Source organism: Geotrypetes seraphini, chromosome 4 (genome assembly GCF_902459505.1).
Source record: "Geotrypetes seraphini chromosome 4, aGeoSer1.1, whole genome shotgun sequence".
NCBI lineage: Eukaryota > Metazoa > Chordata > Amphibia > Gymnophiona > Dermophiidae > Geotrypetes > Geotrypetes seraphini.
The window spans coordinates 154,548,742-154,564,266 of NC_047087.1; the positions used below are offsets into that span (position 1 = coordinate 154,548,742).

The following is a 15,525-nucleotide window of genomic DNA, read 5'->3' on the forward strand; positions in this document are numbered from 1 at the left end:
TACCAGGTCATACACACTTTGGCCTCCAGAGTCCACAGCAGACTCAGGTCTGAGACATCTCAGTGGGGAGCCCAGCGAGAGAGGAATGCAGTCTGAAGAGGACGCATGTACACCTTCGTCCTAGGAACCATGGTAACCCTAGAATCCATAACCTGTAGGACGTCCCATGCTGAAGGGGCCGCCATCTTCAATATCTCCTAAATCTTTGCCCAGCACTTCTGTTTCTGAGCCTCAGGCAGATAAACATGGCCCGCTGCTGTATCGACAAGAACTTCCAGGTATTTCAGTGACTGTGTGGGTGTCAGATGGCTCACTTTTTTTTTAAGTTGACAATTCAGCCCAGGTCTTCCAGTACGCGGAGCACTGTCACTACTGTAGTACACCCCTTTTCCAAGGGCGCATCTGAGCAACCAGGTGGCCAGATAAGAGTTAGCTTGCAACTCCATCTTCCTCAGTGGAGCAGCTACTATCACCATCATTTTGGTGAAGGTTTCGGTGTGCTGTCACCAGCTCAAGGACAGGGCAAAAAACATAATGCTGATCCAGCACAGGAAACCGCAGAAACCTGCGGTGATCTGGAAAAATGGGAATGTTCAAATTCACTTCTGTAAGATCCAGGGAGGTATGAAATTCCCCTGGCACCACTGTTGTAAGGACCAACCGCATGGTCACCATCCAGAACCAAGGAAGCTTGAGAGCCAGATGGAAGTGCTGCAAATTCAGAAGTGATCTTCAATCTTTTGATCCTCTCTTAGGAACGATAAAGTAAACAGAGTATCTGTCTGAACCCGAATGTTCACTTGGCACTGGCTCTACTGCTCGAATATCCAGCAAGCACTGAACAGCCACCTGGACTGAGCAAACTGTGTCTGGGCTCCTGACAGGAGAAGACAGAAGCTGAGCAAATTCTAGTTTGTATCCCAACTGAATAAATTCCACGACCCACTGGACTTTCATCCAGGCAGGCCGAAACTCCGAGAACTGACTCCCTATCCGCAGAGGGGCCCTCAGCTCCCTGGCGTCATTGGGTCATACAGACAGGTCAGATAGGACGGGTGGCGGTAGACAGAACGTACCTGTAGCCTGTAACCCTGTGAAAGTCTCTGCGATGAGGACAGAGAATCTTGCCAGTAGTCACAAAAATGTCATCAGGAGCCACGCAAAGGAGGATGCACAGAAACTTTGGGCCATGCTCTACTATAGGACAAGGTCTTCGGGTCATGAGGTGAACCAGACCCTTGCCAAACAACAATTGCCCTTGAAAAGGCAGCTGCACCAGAGTTGCCTTAGAGGTGGAATCACCAGCCCACTATTGAACTCGGAGCATTCGGCGGACCGAAATAAAATACGCTGACACCTTTGTCAGCACCTTCAAAAGGCCATATAAGCCATCTGTCATGTAGTTCATCCCAGGCAACAGAAGCTGAGAAAAAGGCGTTCATAGCTGAGCTAGACAGGTGTGTGCCACAAAAGACATAGGCGCTGCAGATCCAATGCCTAAATTAGCTGGTACAAAACTTTCCAGAGAACCACATCCACCTGGTTGTCTTGCATAGCTTTCAATACAACTCTCCCATCAGTAGGGAGAGAGGTGCGCCGGGTCATCTGAGCCACCAGGAAATCCCCTTTGACTGCCACAAAAGCTGCTGACACTCTTGTGCCTGAGCATTCCGTAAAGGACCCTCCTGAGAGCCCAACTTCTCCGTAACCATGACTGATATCTAGATGCCAGAAAAGGTCGCAGATTGTGAACAAATGCTGCAGAGCCAGGGAGCAGAAATTGAAGAAATGAAAGGAGCTGGCTGAGTATCCAAGCTCAACTCCTGAAAAGATATAGCAATTAGGTCCAGTAGTGCATCAAATTTAAACAAGCGCCTGACAGTCGGATCATTTCCAGGATCCGGAGTCCCAAAGGGATCTGTGGATCCAGCACCCAAATCCGGGAAGTGCAGCACTGTCAAGTTTCAAGTTTATTGGGATTTGTTATCTATGCAATATCATATATTTCAATGCGTGTAACAATTATTTTTAAAATAACAATTAACAAATTGGGGAGGACAAAACAAGATAATATAGACAAATTTTGGCATTCTATTACAAACTGGTACAAAAGGCAAAGGGGTGAACTACAATTTTTAAGAAAAGAAAAAGAAACATTTAAGGAAAAAACACATATGGAGGGGTCATATAAAACATATATGGTAGGATCTCAAATCCAGGATATAAAGTAAAATAAAAAGTATTTTGGCGACCTACACATAACACTTATTAAAAACTAGGATTTAGTACTTGTAGGTAATGTTTTCTATGCATTGAAAGCGTCCTTGTATAAAAAGCTTTTAAGGGAGCGCTTAAATTGTCCAATAAAGGATCAGGGAGGACCGGATCAACTGCTGGAACCCCTGAAACATTCTGGGAAGGAGGAACAGACAGCATAGGCGGAGGCACAGAGACCAAAGACACTTAGCCGCTGAGATACGTAGCAGGGGGAACAGAAGATTCCAAGGGCTCCTTTTATCAAGCTGCAGTAAGGGTTTAACGCAATCTCACACTTAGGATGGTGCATACTTATGGCCTCTTTGATTAGGCTAGCATTACAATGGGTGTTTACCTAGTACGGGGGGCTGGTTAGTGAGGCCAAATATGTCCTATTTGTGCTGTGTTTGAATATGCCCACCGCTGTTGCATGTTTACACGACAGGTGACCCTGTTCCAGGCTGGTGAGTGTGTTCACACTCCCAGTCTGATGCTGACCTTTGCAAGGCTACTCTCCTACAGAGTCCCTGCTCAGAAGATAAATGGGGTGGGAGGTGGCTTTGCTATTCATGTGGTCACCTGTAAGTTTATCGGTTAGCAGGGAGCTCCCAGAATACAGGTGTGTCAGGAGCTGGCTACATTTGTAGGGCAGGGAAGGACATGCTATAGGCCTAAGACAGTCCTCAGCAGGGTGAGGCAAGTGTTCTGGCAGATGAAAACTCTGAAAAGCCTCTAATAACAGTGGTAATGTGCGCTTCTTTGTTCCGCCAAGTGATGCCAGATATGGCTGTCTCCCATGGCTTCTTACTCCACTGCGTGATCCCCAGACACCCGCGGAGAGGGCCTACAATGACGCCCACATCGCCACCCATGGGGTCATCGAGCGCACCTTCGGAGTGCTCAAAAATAGGTTTCGGTGTCTGGATCAGTCCGGCGGAGCATTGCAGTACTCCCCCAATACCGTGGCCCAGATTGTGCTGGCGTGCTGCATACTCCACATCGCAGTGAGGCATCGTGTACCCGTAGAAATCCAGCCAGATCTTCCACCGGATCCATCATATTGGCCCGCACCCGCTCGCGCTACCATTCAGCGGTAGGCAGGTCCGGCAGTGACTCATCGAGGAACATTTTTCCTGTAAGTTTCATAGATGCCTTTGGGGATGGAGGCAGGGGCCAAGTGGGACTAGGCAGGTATCAACAAACTAGCCCTCTCTTTTACAATGGCAAGCTCATGCCCATAGGGCTGGCCGTGGTGGTTACAGCTCCGGCGCCGAGAGCAATTCTACCAAGCGTCCGAGTTGTTACCGTGGCCCTGCAGCTTTGTCAAGGAGCCAGCACATGTTCATCTGTCGTCCCCATCTTTTCCGCACCAAGCACAGCCGGGATCTCCTCCTATCCACGGCGCCGCTATGTGTAGGTGTGCCACAGTACGGAGGATGGCATATACATAGGTTAGATCTGAGCATAGCAGTTGTCTTCTGTTCAGTTCTCCATCGGTCAAATGGACTATATCAGGAATGCTCAGCATATAGCTGTTCATTTCAAAGGTACATGAGGGAGGGGAAACTTGTCCACTCCACCACAGTTAAGGGGGGGGGGGACTATGTCGAACGCCCTACCCATGGTTTTTTGGGTCTTCCAATGACTTTTTCATTTTTTTGCTTACAGAGAGATGGATCCGTCGGAGGTGTTGCCATCACACACCACCTAGCCATTTGGCATTTGGAGGGCCATTCCATCTATTCAGATAAGTAGCAGTTCTGTTTGTTTTAATTGTCGTAGACGACTAAATGCTTCACCTGTGTTTTGTCTGCGAATGAGATCAGGTTCTCGGAAAACAGAATGCAGCTATGATTCTCTGTTCCATTGGCCCGTGTCCACATGGCCGGTGCATGTCGGGGCTTCTGAGAGAACATTCTCCATATCCTGATTACATTGATAAGACAATATCTACACATCTACTGTATATGTACTTGACTAGTGTAGGTTCAAAAGGCTTCTTTAATACTAATAGCCATCTCCCCATAACTCCACATTCCAGGATGTTGGATTATGCTCTTTCTGGGATGCAACATTCAAAGGATGCGATCCTCTTAATGGTCTTTTCTCTCACTACAGGAGCAAGATCAGCTCGTCGGCTGCATGTACACCCACTTCACCAACCTTATCCACGTCTCTAGAGGCCTGTCTCCCTCCCCTTCTCCCCACCTATTCCACATTCGAGGATCGTTGGATTGTGTTTCTTCTGGGATGCTACATTCAAAGGATGGGATCCTGTTAATGTTCTTCACTGTTTTCTCTCACTACAGGAACAAGGTCTGCTCGGTGGCTGCGCTTCTACTCACCCAAGTCCACATGTGGCCACTTATGAGTGAACTCTTTCTGGCCTCCTATTAAGCTCCTTTACTCTTTTCTCTCTCACTATAGGAACAAGGTCAGCACAGCCTCCCATCCACATTACCAACCCTATTCACATCTCGACGTGCCTGTCTCCCCCCATAAGGCCGCATTCAAGGATGCGCTTTTTCAGGTATGCTACCTTGTATGTGGGCTTTTAATCCTACTACAGGAACCTTTACCTTCACTTCTCTCATCATTTCACCTCTAGCTTTGGCCCACAACCCACCCTCCACCCCTCCTGTGTCCAAGCTCACACTTACAGTACTGTCATCTACTCCTACCTGGTATCCCTCAGGGTCACCTCTTCTCTCCTTCCAATCTGTGCATGACTCTGCCGCTTGACTCATCTTCAACTAACCTCCCAATGCTCACGTCACCCCTCTCTTTCAGTTACTTCGCCAGCTCCCTATCCACCACGGCATACCCTTCAAGCTGTTATTGCTCACCTACAAGTGTGTTCTCTCTCCTTATATGCCTCTCTGATAGCTCCGCTGCTCATATTAGTATACCTTCCCCTCCCCTGCCTAATCCAGACGCCCCCTATGCCTGCAATCAATTACCTGAGTTTGTCCTTGTTTACAAGCAGACAGAAAACAAACCCTTTGGATTTCACCGTCAACCCTTTGCCCATGAAATCCCTTCACTTTATCCATGACATCTCGTTTGTCCGTCTTCCTTGTTTCAAGTGTAAGCTCTATTGAGCAGGGACTGTTTCCTCACTCTTTGTGAGTCTGGTAGCGCTATAGAAATGATTCATTCGTGTAGGTGTAGGAACAATGCATGTATCTAGACGGTCGTGTGATTATGTTCTATTCAAAAGACAGCATCCTCTTCACGTCCTTCCTTTTATTTCCTCTCACTACAGGAGAACAAGGTCAGCTCGGCGGTTGAGCTTCCACCCACATCAGCCATTCCACACTATTGCCACCGAATGCGCCCGAACCAGTGAAGATATCAGCAATCTCCTCACTGAGAAAAGAAGAAAGCTACAGGAGGACAACTGACATCATCTAGGGACAAATACCAAGGATCAACTCGACACATCATGGGCAACTTTCAAACAATCACTGAATTATGAGTAAAGAAACTACAGAGAAGAGTGAAACCGGGCCCGGCCCTCCCTCCACAGCTGTCTTATTCGGCCAATGAGAGCGCCAGCACTCTCCCTCATCCATGACTCATTACAGTCCTGACAAGTTCCACTTACACAGAAACATTCCATAGTCAAATCCATACCAAAGGGTCACAACACCTCTCCAACTACAGACCTGTAGCAAACCAACCGTGGATATCCTAACTACTGGGCAAACTAGCACGGCAACATCAGCCATACATGACCCTCACCTCCAATCACCATTCCACAGACAACTCAGCATTCAGACGGCACGAGTATAAGTAAACCAGATGTGATACTGGGGTTCCTACACCTATCGGTCGCTGCAAAGATCATATTGCTGAGACGTTGGCCCTCGAGGGAAGAGCTAGGGAATGGATGAATCAGTTCCATCCTAAACCCTAAGCACAGTAGAATGGCAAGGGGATTCCAGCAACCGGAAAGAAACTGTGCCCTGAGCCAGTATAGGTATGTGCTATGCACAACTAGAAGATGAGATAGGGGGGGGGTACAGCTAGGATCTGCCATCTCATGTTCCTCATGTTCCCCTAGGCTGCTTAGAAAATAACTAGGAAACTGGGGGAGTGGAGGGGGGCAGCTCCAGTGTGGTGTGAGTTCTGCTGAAAAATCCTATGAGAAGAGGGGGATAGGAACGGTATTGCTTCCTATGCCAGCACTTTTGAGATCGATTGATATATTGAATTCATCTTTGATGTGATTTTGGACATATATGCAGATGATGCTCCCGATTGAGATGGGCCTAGGGGAAATCATTAGATGCTTTCAAGAAAATGAGCCCCCGGTTTCTACCGAACACTAAACATCAGTACTGTTGAATTGATCAAGAATGGGGGGTGAGGGGGTTACATACCCGGTTGTGTGGCTTGAGGCCAGCCTACACATGACAACGCCGATCCTATGGATCTTTAAAGAGGCTTCGGCCAAACTCAACTTGGTTCCAAGTCATCAAACCCTACCTCTCTCATTGACCAATGTCCAATGTAGTCCTAATCCCCAGTAGTCACTATCTTTGACTACTGCAATCCAACCTTTCCGGGTTGATCAAGCGATATGATCGCACAGATCCAAACTGTACAAAACACTGCAGCTAGGTTTCTACAAGATAAAATTACACCCATGTGTCCCACCCTATAACCAGCACCGGCTTACCCCTGCAGCCCCCCCAAAAAAGAGTAGCATCAATGACTCCCGTTCCCTAAACAGAAGAGCTGAGCAATTCAGTAGCAATATTCAGGAGTTTGCTGCCTAATCTCCAGACAGGGAGGCTGAACAGGACATGGACCAGTGGCTCAGCCGCATTCCATACCACTGCTTTCTTTCTAAGCCAATGACATTTACAGCTGTGAAAAAGGAGCCTGTGACTTAAAGGCAGCTCCTGAGAAGCCAGTAGAGAGAGAGAGAGAGGCAGGCCTTGCAGCTAGATTCTGTACCCTGCTTCAAGCATAAAGGGCAGGTGGAAGCTGAAGGAGGAGAGCCACACCACTGCCCTTCACCCCAGCTACGGTCGGGCCAGGAAATAGAGATGACTGAGGAAGGACCAGCTGTAGGCCAAACCTCCAGGGAGACATCAGAGACTGGATTGTTTGTTTGCTTTCTCTTCAGCTTAAAGCGGCCCGGGCAGCTTAAACCTCTGTCAGAGGGCACAAGCAGCTTTTTCTTTTCTTTTCCCCTGTCCCCCCTCTAAGGAAAGACTCTCCTAAGGTCAGACCCAGAAGGTATGGTCATTTGGTTTATGTGGTGTCATTGAATGCCAACGTGGAAACTTTTCTCTCACATTTCTCAGCCAGATGACTACATTCTCTTCTTCACAAAGAAGGAAATGTGGGTGCTGTCTGGACATACGTACCTGGGTGAAGCCGTCTCCGGATGTGAGGCAACCTCAGCTTGCACCTGCAGCTGTGGGTGGTGAAGTCTCTGGAGCAGTCCTTCAAACACATCTAATAGCAAAGCATCAGGGTAAGAATGTTCTGGGTAATGGCACCCATGCGGTGGAATGAAGGTTCAAAAAGAACAGCTGAAAGTTTTACAAAGCAAACTAGAGAGAGAGAGAAAACCTGATCTTTGGGGCTACATATTTGTGGAAATGGCCAACCTCACGAAGAGGTAGGCCCAACTGATTTGGTATCAAAAAGTGCAGAAAGGTAGGATGATCCAGTACTAAGACCACCACAGAGCTTTTGTGTATAGAGGTTGTGCATTGTAATACCTCACACCTGTTCCGAAGATAATGTACCATAGCACCTTTACAGAAGCTCATGTCGTGTAGCCTCTCGCCAGAGGCTCGTATAGAAGCTTTCAATGATGGTCATCCTATTGCACAATTAAATCTGATTCACCTGCCCAGATTCTGTCTCTTCATTTGAACAGTATTGAACTCCTCAGGGGCATAGTGACGTGTGGCTTCTTCTGGCCAACCACAATGCCATCCCTTTCATCACACCAGTCAGAGTGCTGTACACCTTATTCTACACTTTGACATTAGCTTTTGCCAGCTCACATCCCTCTCAGCCTCTCTTCTGATGACATTCATGGACCCATTACTACAATGAAACAAGGAGGAAATGTGAAGGGGAGGGGGGAGCGTTGTGCAGTGCCTCTACCAACAGCCTGGAACCCATGCTGCTCCCTGTCACCTTGTCAAACTCGCTTCATATTACCCCCCACCGGGCCATGGAAATGGACATGCTGCATGCATTATCCACTCCATGTAAACAGTAGCTCTTCTGAGCTCCCCTTGGGAGAACACCATACAAATAGCAATCTGCAAATGTTTCCACTTCCAAATGCAAGTAAAGGCCTGACTGTCTCAATCTGATGTAGATCAAAAGATGTAGGGGTTGCAATTTGACCGCAGTAGTTGGTGTTTTGCAAACTAGTGGGAATGCTCACATGGTGCACGCTCATTCCCCTAAAGAGCTGATGGCTGCAATGTTATTCTGTGTGGTCTCTCATCTGTAAATGTTGACAATTCCCCTCCACCATCTTACCTAAAATCAAAGCTCAAACATTGTATATATGTTACTGAGCAATGAAGCACAATACTAGCTTTGCAAAGACATATTTCACCTTATGAAGCAATGGAATCCTTTGGAGTGTGTGGGGGCACACCGTCAACACCTCTGACACTCATACAAATCTTCGGAGTGTCTGACCTGTTAACACTGTGCCAGCTGGAAATATTCCTTATGGAGCTTTTTCAGGAGTAGACTCAAACTGTGTCATAGTCTTGCACACATGCTGGGAAAACATTCCCACTGGGGGGGAAGGTCTATCGTGCCTTCGTTTCAGAAGCTTGCTAGGAATGAGGGGGGGGGGGAGGAAGACAAGCACTGAAGGGTACAATTTGTTCATCGTCTTACAAACAATGAACATCAGAGCACATCACCAAATTCTGGGGGAGGCACGTTAGACCCACCCCAGGTAGATCCTGAGGCACAATGCAAGAGTTGACTCTCAAGGTTTCGGATCTCAAGACCCTTTCTGAACTATTGCATTATCGCAAGTGCCCAAACCCAGGAAGTGGGTGACTACCATTCTACCAATTGTGGGTCAGATGAACTCCAGAAATGTATTTCCTTGTACTTTTGGAAGGAAGTCACCCAAGGTTTAAAAGGGAGGGGGAGGAGAACCACAGAAGCAGTGCTATGTAGTCACCGCACTGGGCACACTTTTTGACTCCAACCAATACACGCTGATATTACCATGTTAGCCACATCAGACAAGCCTGAACAGCCATTTCCCAGACGGGTAAGGCAGTTAAGAGTTAACCTCATGTTCATCGTTGTCAGAATCCAATGCAATAGGATGCAAAAGCTTTTTGCAGGGGGGGACTAAGGGTCAATACGTGATGCACACACACTCAAGTGCCTACCTAGCACTTTGAAAAAAATCACAAAATGACTACAGCAAAGAAACAGTATATAGTGCAATAAAGAAATGTTTTATATATTTACAATGTGTGTCCCTCCCCCCTTCACCCAACACAAACAACACCCTAATGGCCACATCGGGGCACTTTTGGCGGTCTCCCCGACCCCTTGAATGCCCCCTTCCCCGGCCCCCCTGATTAGGGGCTGGCTGTCCCCTGGCCTCTGCTAGCTGCAGAATTGCTGCAGTGAGCTCCCTGATGTCCTGCCTCACTCCCTCCATCCCAGTTCTCATTCCCTCCATCCCAGCTCTCATTCCCTCCATTATTCCCTCCATCCCAGCTCTCACGTCCTGCCTCATCCCAGCCAGCTCCAGCACCCTTGCCTGCCCGCATGCCTCCATCCTCTCAAAATGGAGAGTCTGGAGGGCATGCAGGCATTGGAGCTCACCCAGAGCAGCCACACAGGCTGCTGCGGTGGTGGTGGTGGTGGTGAGGGGGGGGAGAGGGTGGTGGGAGCTGCCGACATTCCACCTCCTGCTCCACCTCCTCACTGCTAGAGGAGGGGAAGGCCAGACCTGTCCAAGGAGTTCCTATGCTGAATATGTACAGTCCCCTGCATTGTAAATTGCTCTCAACTGCATAATACATTCCCTGTATATAATAATAATAATAACTTTATTTTTTAGGGTCCGAAAAATTTTGAGTCTTATTTGCAATTGTAACTTTTATTACTTCCGGATAAAGGAGCCCATACCTAGCCCCTAGTGATCTTAATTGGTGTCTCATGTCCAGGAATTGTTTTTGGACCCCTGTTCGTTTACAAAAGATAGATAGTTCTAAGTCTAATAGATGTTGGCACTGTCATGTTGAAGTCGGGACATTAGACCACCTTTTATTCTATTGTCCATTTATCTTATCATTCTGGAAATCAATTTGGCCTCAAATCAATAGGATGTTAGAAAATCCGGTAGCCTTGACATATGATACTATTTTATTTGGAACAACTATGAGAGCAAGAAGTCAAATTTCGTCAAGTAACAACAAACTTCTGTTTATTTTAACTGGAATAGCAATACAACAAATAACATATAATTGGAAAAAGCATGACAGGTTGAATTACAATTTCTGGTGGAATTCTGTATGTCATATATACAAAATGGAACTCACCATTGCAACACAAAAAGGATATGTAAGTAAATTTCAAAAAGTCTGGGGACCATTAACAGATTTCTGTAATGAATGATTAACTTTTCCCATGATAAGATATTTGATTAGAGGGGAATGGGGTAGGATTTTATTTTTGATTATTACATATTATATCAATATATGAATGAAATTGCAATAAAGTTGATTTTATGTATTATTGATTGGGAGGGAGGGAGGGGTGGGGGATTATTATATTCAATAAGAATTATATAAATTTAGATTTCTGGCATAATAATATAACTTTATATTAATTTTCTAAAGAAATGTTAAATTTGATGTTAATATATGAGTTAATCAAGTGTGTATATTCAAGTTTCTAATGAGTTTATGTGATACACTTGTTGTAACATAAGAAAATGAATAAAGATTTATAAAACAAAATAATAACTTTATTTTTCTATACCGCCATAATCTTGCGACTTCTAGGTGGTTTACAATGAAGAATAGCTGTACAATCAGCGAATTACAGTGTATAAATAGATAAGAGGTCAATGAGCGGTCAGTGATTACAAGGTTAGAAGAAAAACTATACATAGGTTGCAGCATAAGAATTAACTATTTTACATATGTACAGTCTCTTACACTGTAAACCGCTCTGAACTGTTTGTGGTATTGCGGTATACAAAAATAAAGTTATTATTATTAAAAACAGATAAGAAACAAACGCAGCCAGATTGTCTCCTCCCATCTCACATCTATGCCAGGCCCTCTCTTACCTGGGCTACAGGCCTGGCTGCGTGGCAGGGAGGTGGTGTCCTGGCTGGGTGTGGCGCTGCAGGACATGGAGAGACAGAGGGTCAGATCCTCCCTCCTCTCTGTTAGGCCAAGAGAGAAAGCCGCTGTGGTCCCACCCTCATCTGCCCTCTCTTACCTGCCCTGGAGGCCTGGCTGCATGGCAGGGAGGAAGTTTGTTGGTTGGGCGAGGCAGGGTCTGCAGAGACAGAGTCACATCATTTCCTTCAAGGTCAATCTCCACCCCCCATCCGCTAGGCCAAGAGAGAAATCCGTTGTGGTTCCACCCTCTCACCTCATCTGCCCCCCTCTTACCTGCCCTGGAGGCTGGGCTGTCTGCATCTGTGGAGGGGGCATGGCTGGGTGAGGCAGGACCTACAGAGACAAGACATGTAGACAGAGGGTCAGATCCTCTCCCCCCTCAAAGTTTGCCTCCCCCGCCGTGCCTTGTTGAAACCTCTCATCCCCCTGCTGCCACGTCTCCTGCCCTGCCGACGTCTGTCCCCCCCCCCTCCACCCTCATCCCATTGCACCATCTAGGCCCTGCCCCCTCTTACCTGCCCTGGAAGCTGAGCTGTCTTGAGCAGAGGCGCGGGGCTGGCTGGCCTTCAGCGACATGCAGAGACAGAGTCACATCATCTCCTCCTTCAGGGTCAGTCCACCCCCCCCCCACTTCCCCTCACTGTCACATCTTCTAGGCCCGGAGTAGGCAATGGTGTCCTCGAGAGGCGCAGCCAAGTCAGGTTGTGTGGATATCCACAATGTATATGTATGAGATGGATTGCCATGCACTGACCTGGCTGTGCCTCTCGAGGACACCCCTACCCCTGGCCTAACCTATTCCACACCTCCTGCCCTGCTGACATCTGTCCCCCCCCCACCGCACCATCTAGGCCCTGCCCTTTCTTACTTGGCCTAGAGGCTGTGCTGGCTGTGGCTGAGGAGGGGTCGTGGCTGGCTGGGGCAGTTCCTACAAAGACAGAAATAGCAAAAGCACAGAGAATCAGATTGTCTCCCTCAATGTTACACCCTCACCCCCTCTCCCAAGCTCCTCCCATCTATAACATGCACTCTCTTACCTGCAGGACTGGAGGGTCTGGTTAGCGCACAGGAGGGGGCCTAAGTGTCAGAGCTGGGTCCTAGAAAGACAGGAAATCCAAAACATCATGTCAGCTTGCCTCCTCCTTCACTGTTAGCCCTCTCTCCCCCCCCCCATCTATGCCAGGCACTATCTTACCTGCGGTAGAAGCTCCACCTGATGAAAAGGAGGAAGAGGCCTGGCTGCCAGAGCTGGGTCCTAGAAAGAAAGACACTAAAGCCTCAATATCTACACAGTTCATGTCCTCCAATGTTACCCTCATTCACCTAGTACTGTGTTCCCACCCCCCTCCTTTTCACCACCCTGAATAGGCCTATTAACCTCATTATCTGAATCTACCTTTCTACAGCAGTGACTCTCAAGTAGGCCCTGATATTGTACCCATCCACCCTCCCACTCCTGAGTGAGAGGTGAGGACAGCCATATAGCATGACTGTTCTTACAAGTTGTATGATACATATATAGATCCCCGTGCTGCAGGTTATTGGTGTTTGTGTCTATGTGAGTCATATTATAATGAGCACAGCCCTCTACATATATGCTTCTAAACAGTACAGCTACACCCTCAGACAGAATATGATGGGTCCTAGGTTATGCATGGGGGGGAGTGGCAGCAGAAATACCACCATTGACACACCTGGGTTAAACTTGCATCTGCCCTCTTGACTTCCATAGATTGCAAGGGACATACAGGGTGAAGCTGTGGTATCTGTAAGCATATATGTTGAGCACATGTAACACTTTTCCATAGAGCTCCTCCTGCTAATGAGCTGTTCCATATGCTGCATGTAAAATACTGGAAAGAATGCTCACACTTACCTGCACCTTCTGAAGCGGTGTCGTACTCGCTTCCGAGGCCCAGTAGGTAGACAGGGCCCAGCCTGGCCCCTAACTCTTCCTCCTCGGGGCTTAGCGCCACCTCCGATGGGGTCCCCCCCCCTGTGGCAGCTGCATGCTGCCGTATGGCCCTGGACTTCTGTCTCACCTGGGCCTTGATGTCACGAAAACGGTGTTTAATTTGTTCCATACTGCGGGCTGTCACGGCAACGCCATTGACAGCCTGCAGTATGCTGACCCAGCTGAGACTTTTGGCTGCTGAGGAGATACGGTGGCTAGCCTCCCCAAATAAATGATCGTATTTGTCTAGGACTATACGGAGTAGCAGACGGTTCTCCTGTCCTTCCTCAGCCTGGCTCCCCCCACGTCCTCTACCCTTGCCTGTCATCTCGCTAACCTACCCAGCCACAGTTTGACACCTCTCTGTCACAGTACCCATATTGACTTACAGTGAGATGTTTGTTGTCACCCACATGTTCTATGATAGACCTCACTCCTAAGATGTAGTAAGGAATATGGGTACATGTGTGCATTCATGAGGCATCTCTAAAAAGGGGCTAACATTGAAGTAGGCCGCTGTCTAGGCCTACCTCGTAATGGAGACTCCACACACTATATACTGGTTTCAATAGGTATACATTTATTAACAAATCAGTAACAGCTTACAATTTCAAATTATTCAGCATATAATGGAACAGATGTGATCCTCAGGCCTGAGGGTCCTCTGATGTCTGTTCAGCTTACTTCTGCTTATAGGCCTGATTTTATACATTTTTTGGTGGTCAATACCACGTTAGCCTAAATCACATGATACATCTTTATTGGTTGTTTTTCTTATACGTCAATACATACGTAGATTCATTTATTGGCTTATCTATTTGTGTCATCTTATACGTCTGTTCAGTTTGCCGTAAGGCCTAACCTTTTCCTGCAAATGCCCTTTTCCCTTTACCATATATGCAATTCCGAGTCTAAAATTCCTTTTCTGCTGTGGCAACACATGATATATCTTGCTAAATAATGTTCTTGAGTACTCTGTTTTTCTGACCATGAGCTGTGTTCCTCTTTGCATAATATCCGGCCAGGTGCCATGCATCGGAATTTAAGTCTTGTTTCTTACAAGTTTTTGCTTACCATAGCTAACTCAGAAACAGAACATTTCTCAATCACTATAGGCCAGCTGGCAAGTGGGTTATGAAATATCTTTTACAGTTCATATACTGATTTATTAGAGCAAGAGGGAGGGGAGGGGGTTTTTCTCTTGTGAGGTCTGTTTACTTCACCTTTATCCAAAGGACTTGTTTTGCTTCACCTGTATCACACCAGGTCTTCTTCTTCTTCGTCCCATCCTCTTTTCCCTCTCATCCCCTCTTCAAAGCCCCGTCAGGTGGCTTTGACATCCGGATATTTGGTCAGAAGGTGGATTGTGTCAGTGATCATACAGCACAGGCATAGGGCCACGTATTTGAAATTGTATATGGTAAAAATGAAAAGGACAAGTGCCCACCCATACTATACTAACCCGGAACAGAGCAGCATAACATGTCACAATAAAATTATTAATACAATGTGATAACATGTGATCAATAATTAGGATAATATGCAACGGAAAAGTCAGGTAGGCATGACTGCAGAGCTTATACTAGTGTGTTAGAAACATCAGAATAAAGTACTGACGTGGTGGTGGCTCTTAGGAGGGGAAATCAGCTATTGGTGTTTCATAGGGAGGTACATCAAAATCAGCCAAGTCAAGATTATCAAAAATGTTGTGTATGGGTCTGTATAGGGGTCTCTATTTCAACATTTGGGATAGTTCGAGCAACTAGGCATCTGCAGGGGTTCATAATTTAATCTGATACGTTTTAATATATTCTCCTTTTATGGCTTCATCCTGTTATGAGCATACTACATCCAAAAGGGATGGAGGGATAAATTAACAAGTTAGATTATTTCCATGCTCTTCCAAAATAGCTGGGATCAGTGCAGACTCGA

The 15,525-nt window shown here is 46.9% G+C and overlaps 1 protein-coding gene and 1 long non-coding RNA gene across 7 annotated transcripts in view; both read right to left on the reverse strand.

The window, feature by feature from the left end:
• The window catches only part of HSDL1 (hydroxysteroid dehydrogenase like 1), a 393,114-nt gene that overhangs the window by 110,037 nt on the left and 267,552 nt on the right, over positions 1-15,525 (reverse strand). The gene's annotated exons all lie outside the window — the stretch shown is intronic.
• On the reverse strand, positions 11,275-12,671 carry LOC117359101. Its single transcript, XR_004539155.1, has 3 exons — positions 12,508-12,671; positions 11,737-11,972; positions 11,275-11,637 (listed from the first exon to the last, which is right to left on the reverse strand). It is a non-coding gene; the product is annotated as an uncharacterized LOC117359101 (long non-coding RNA).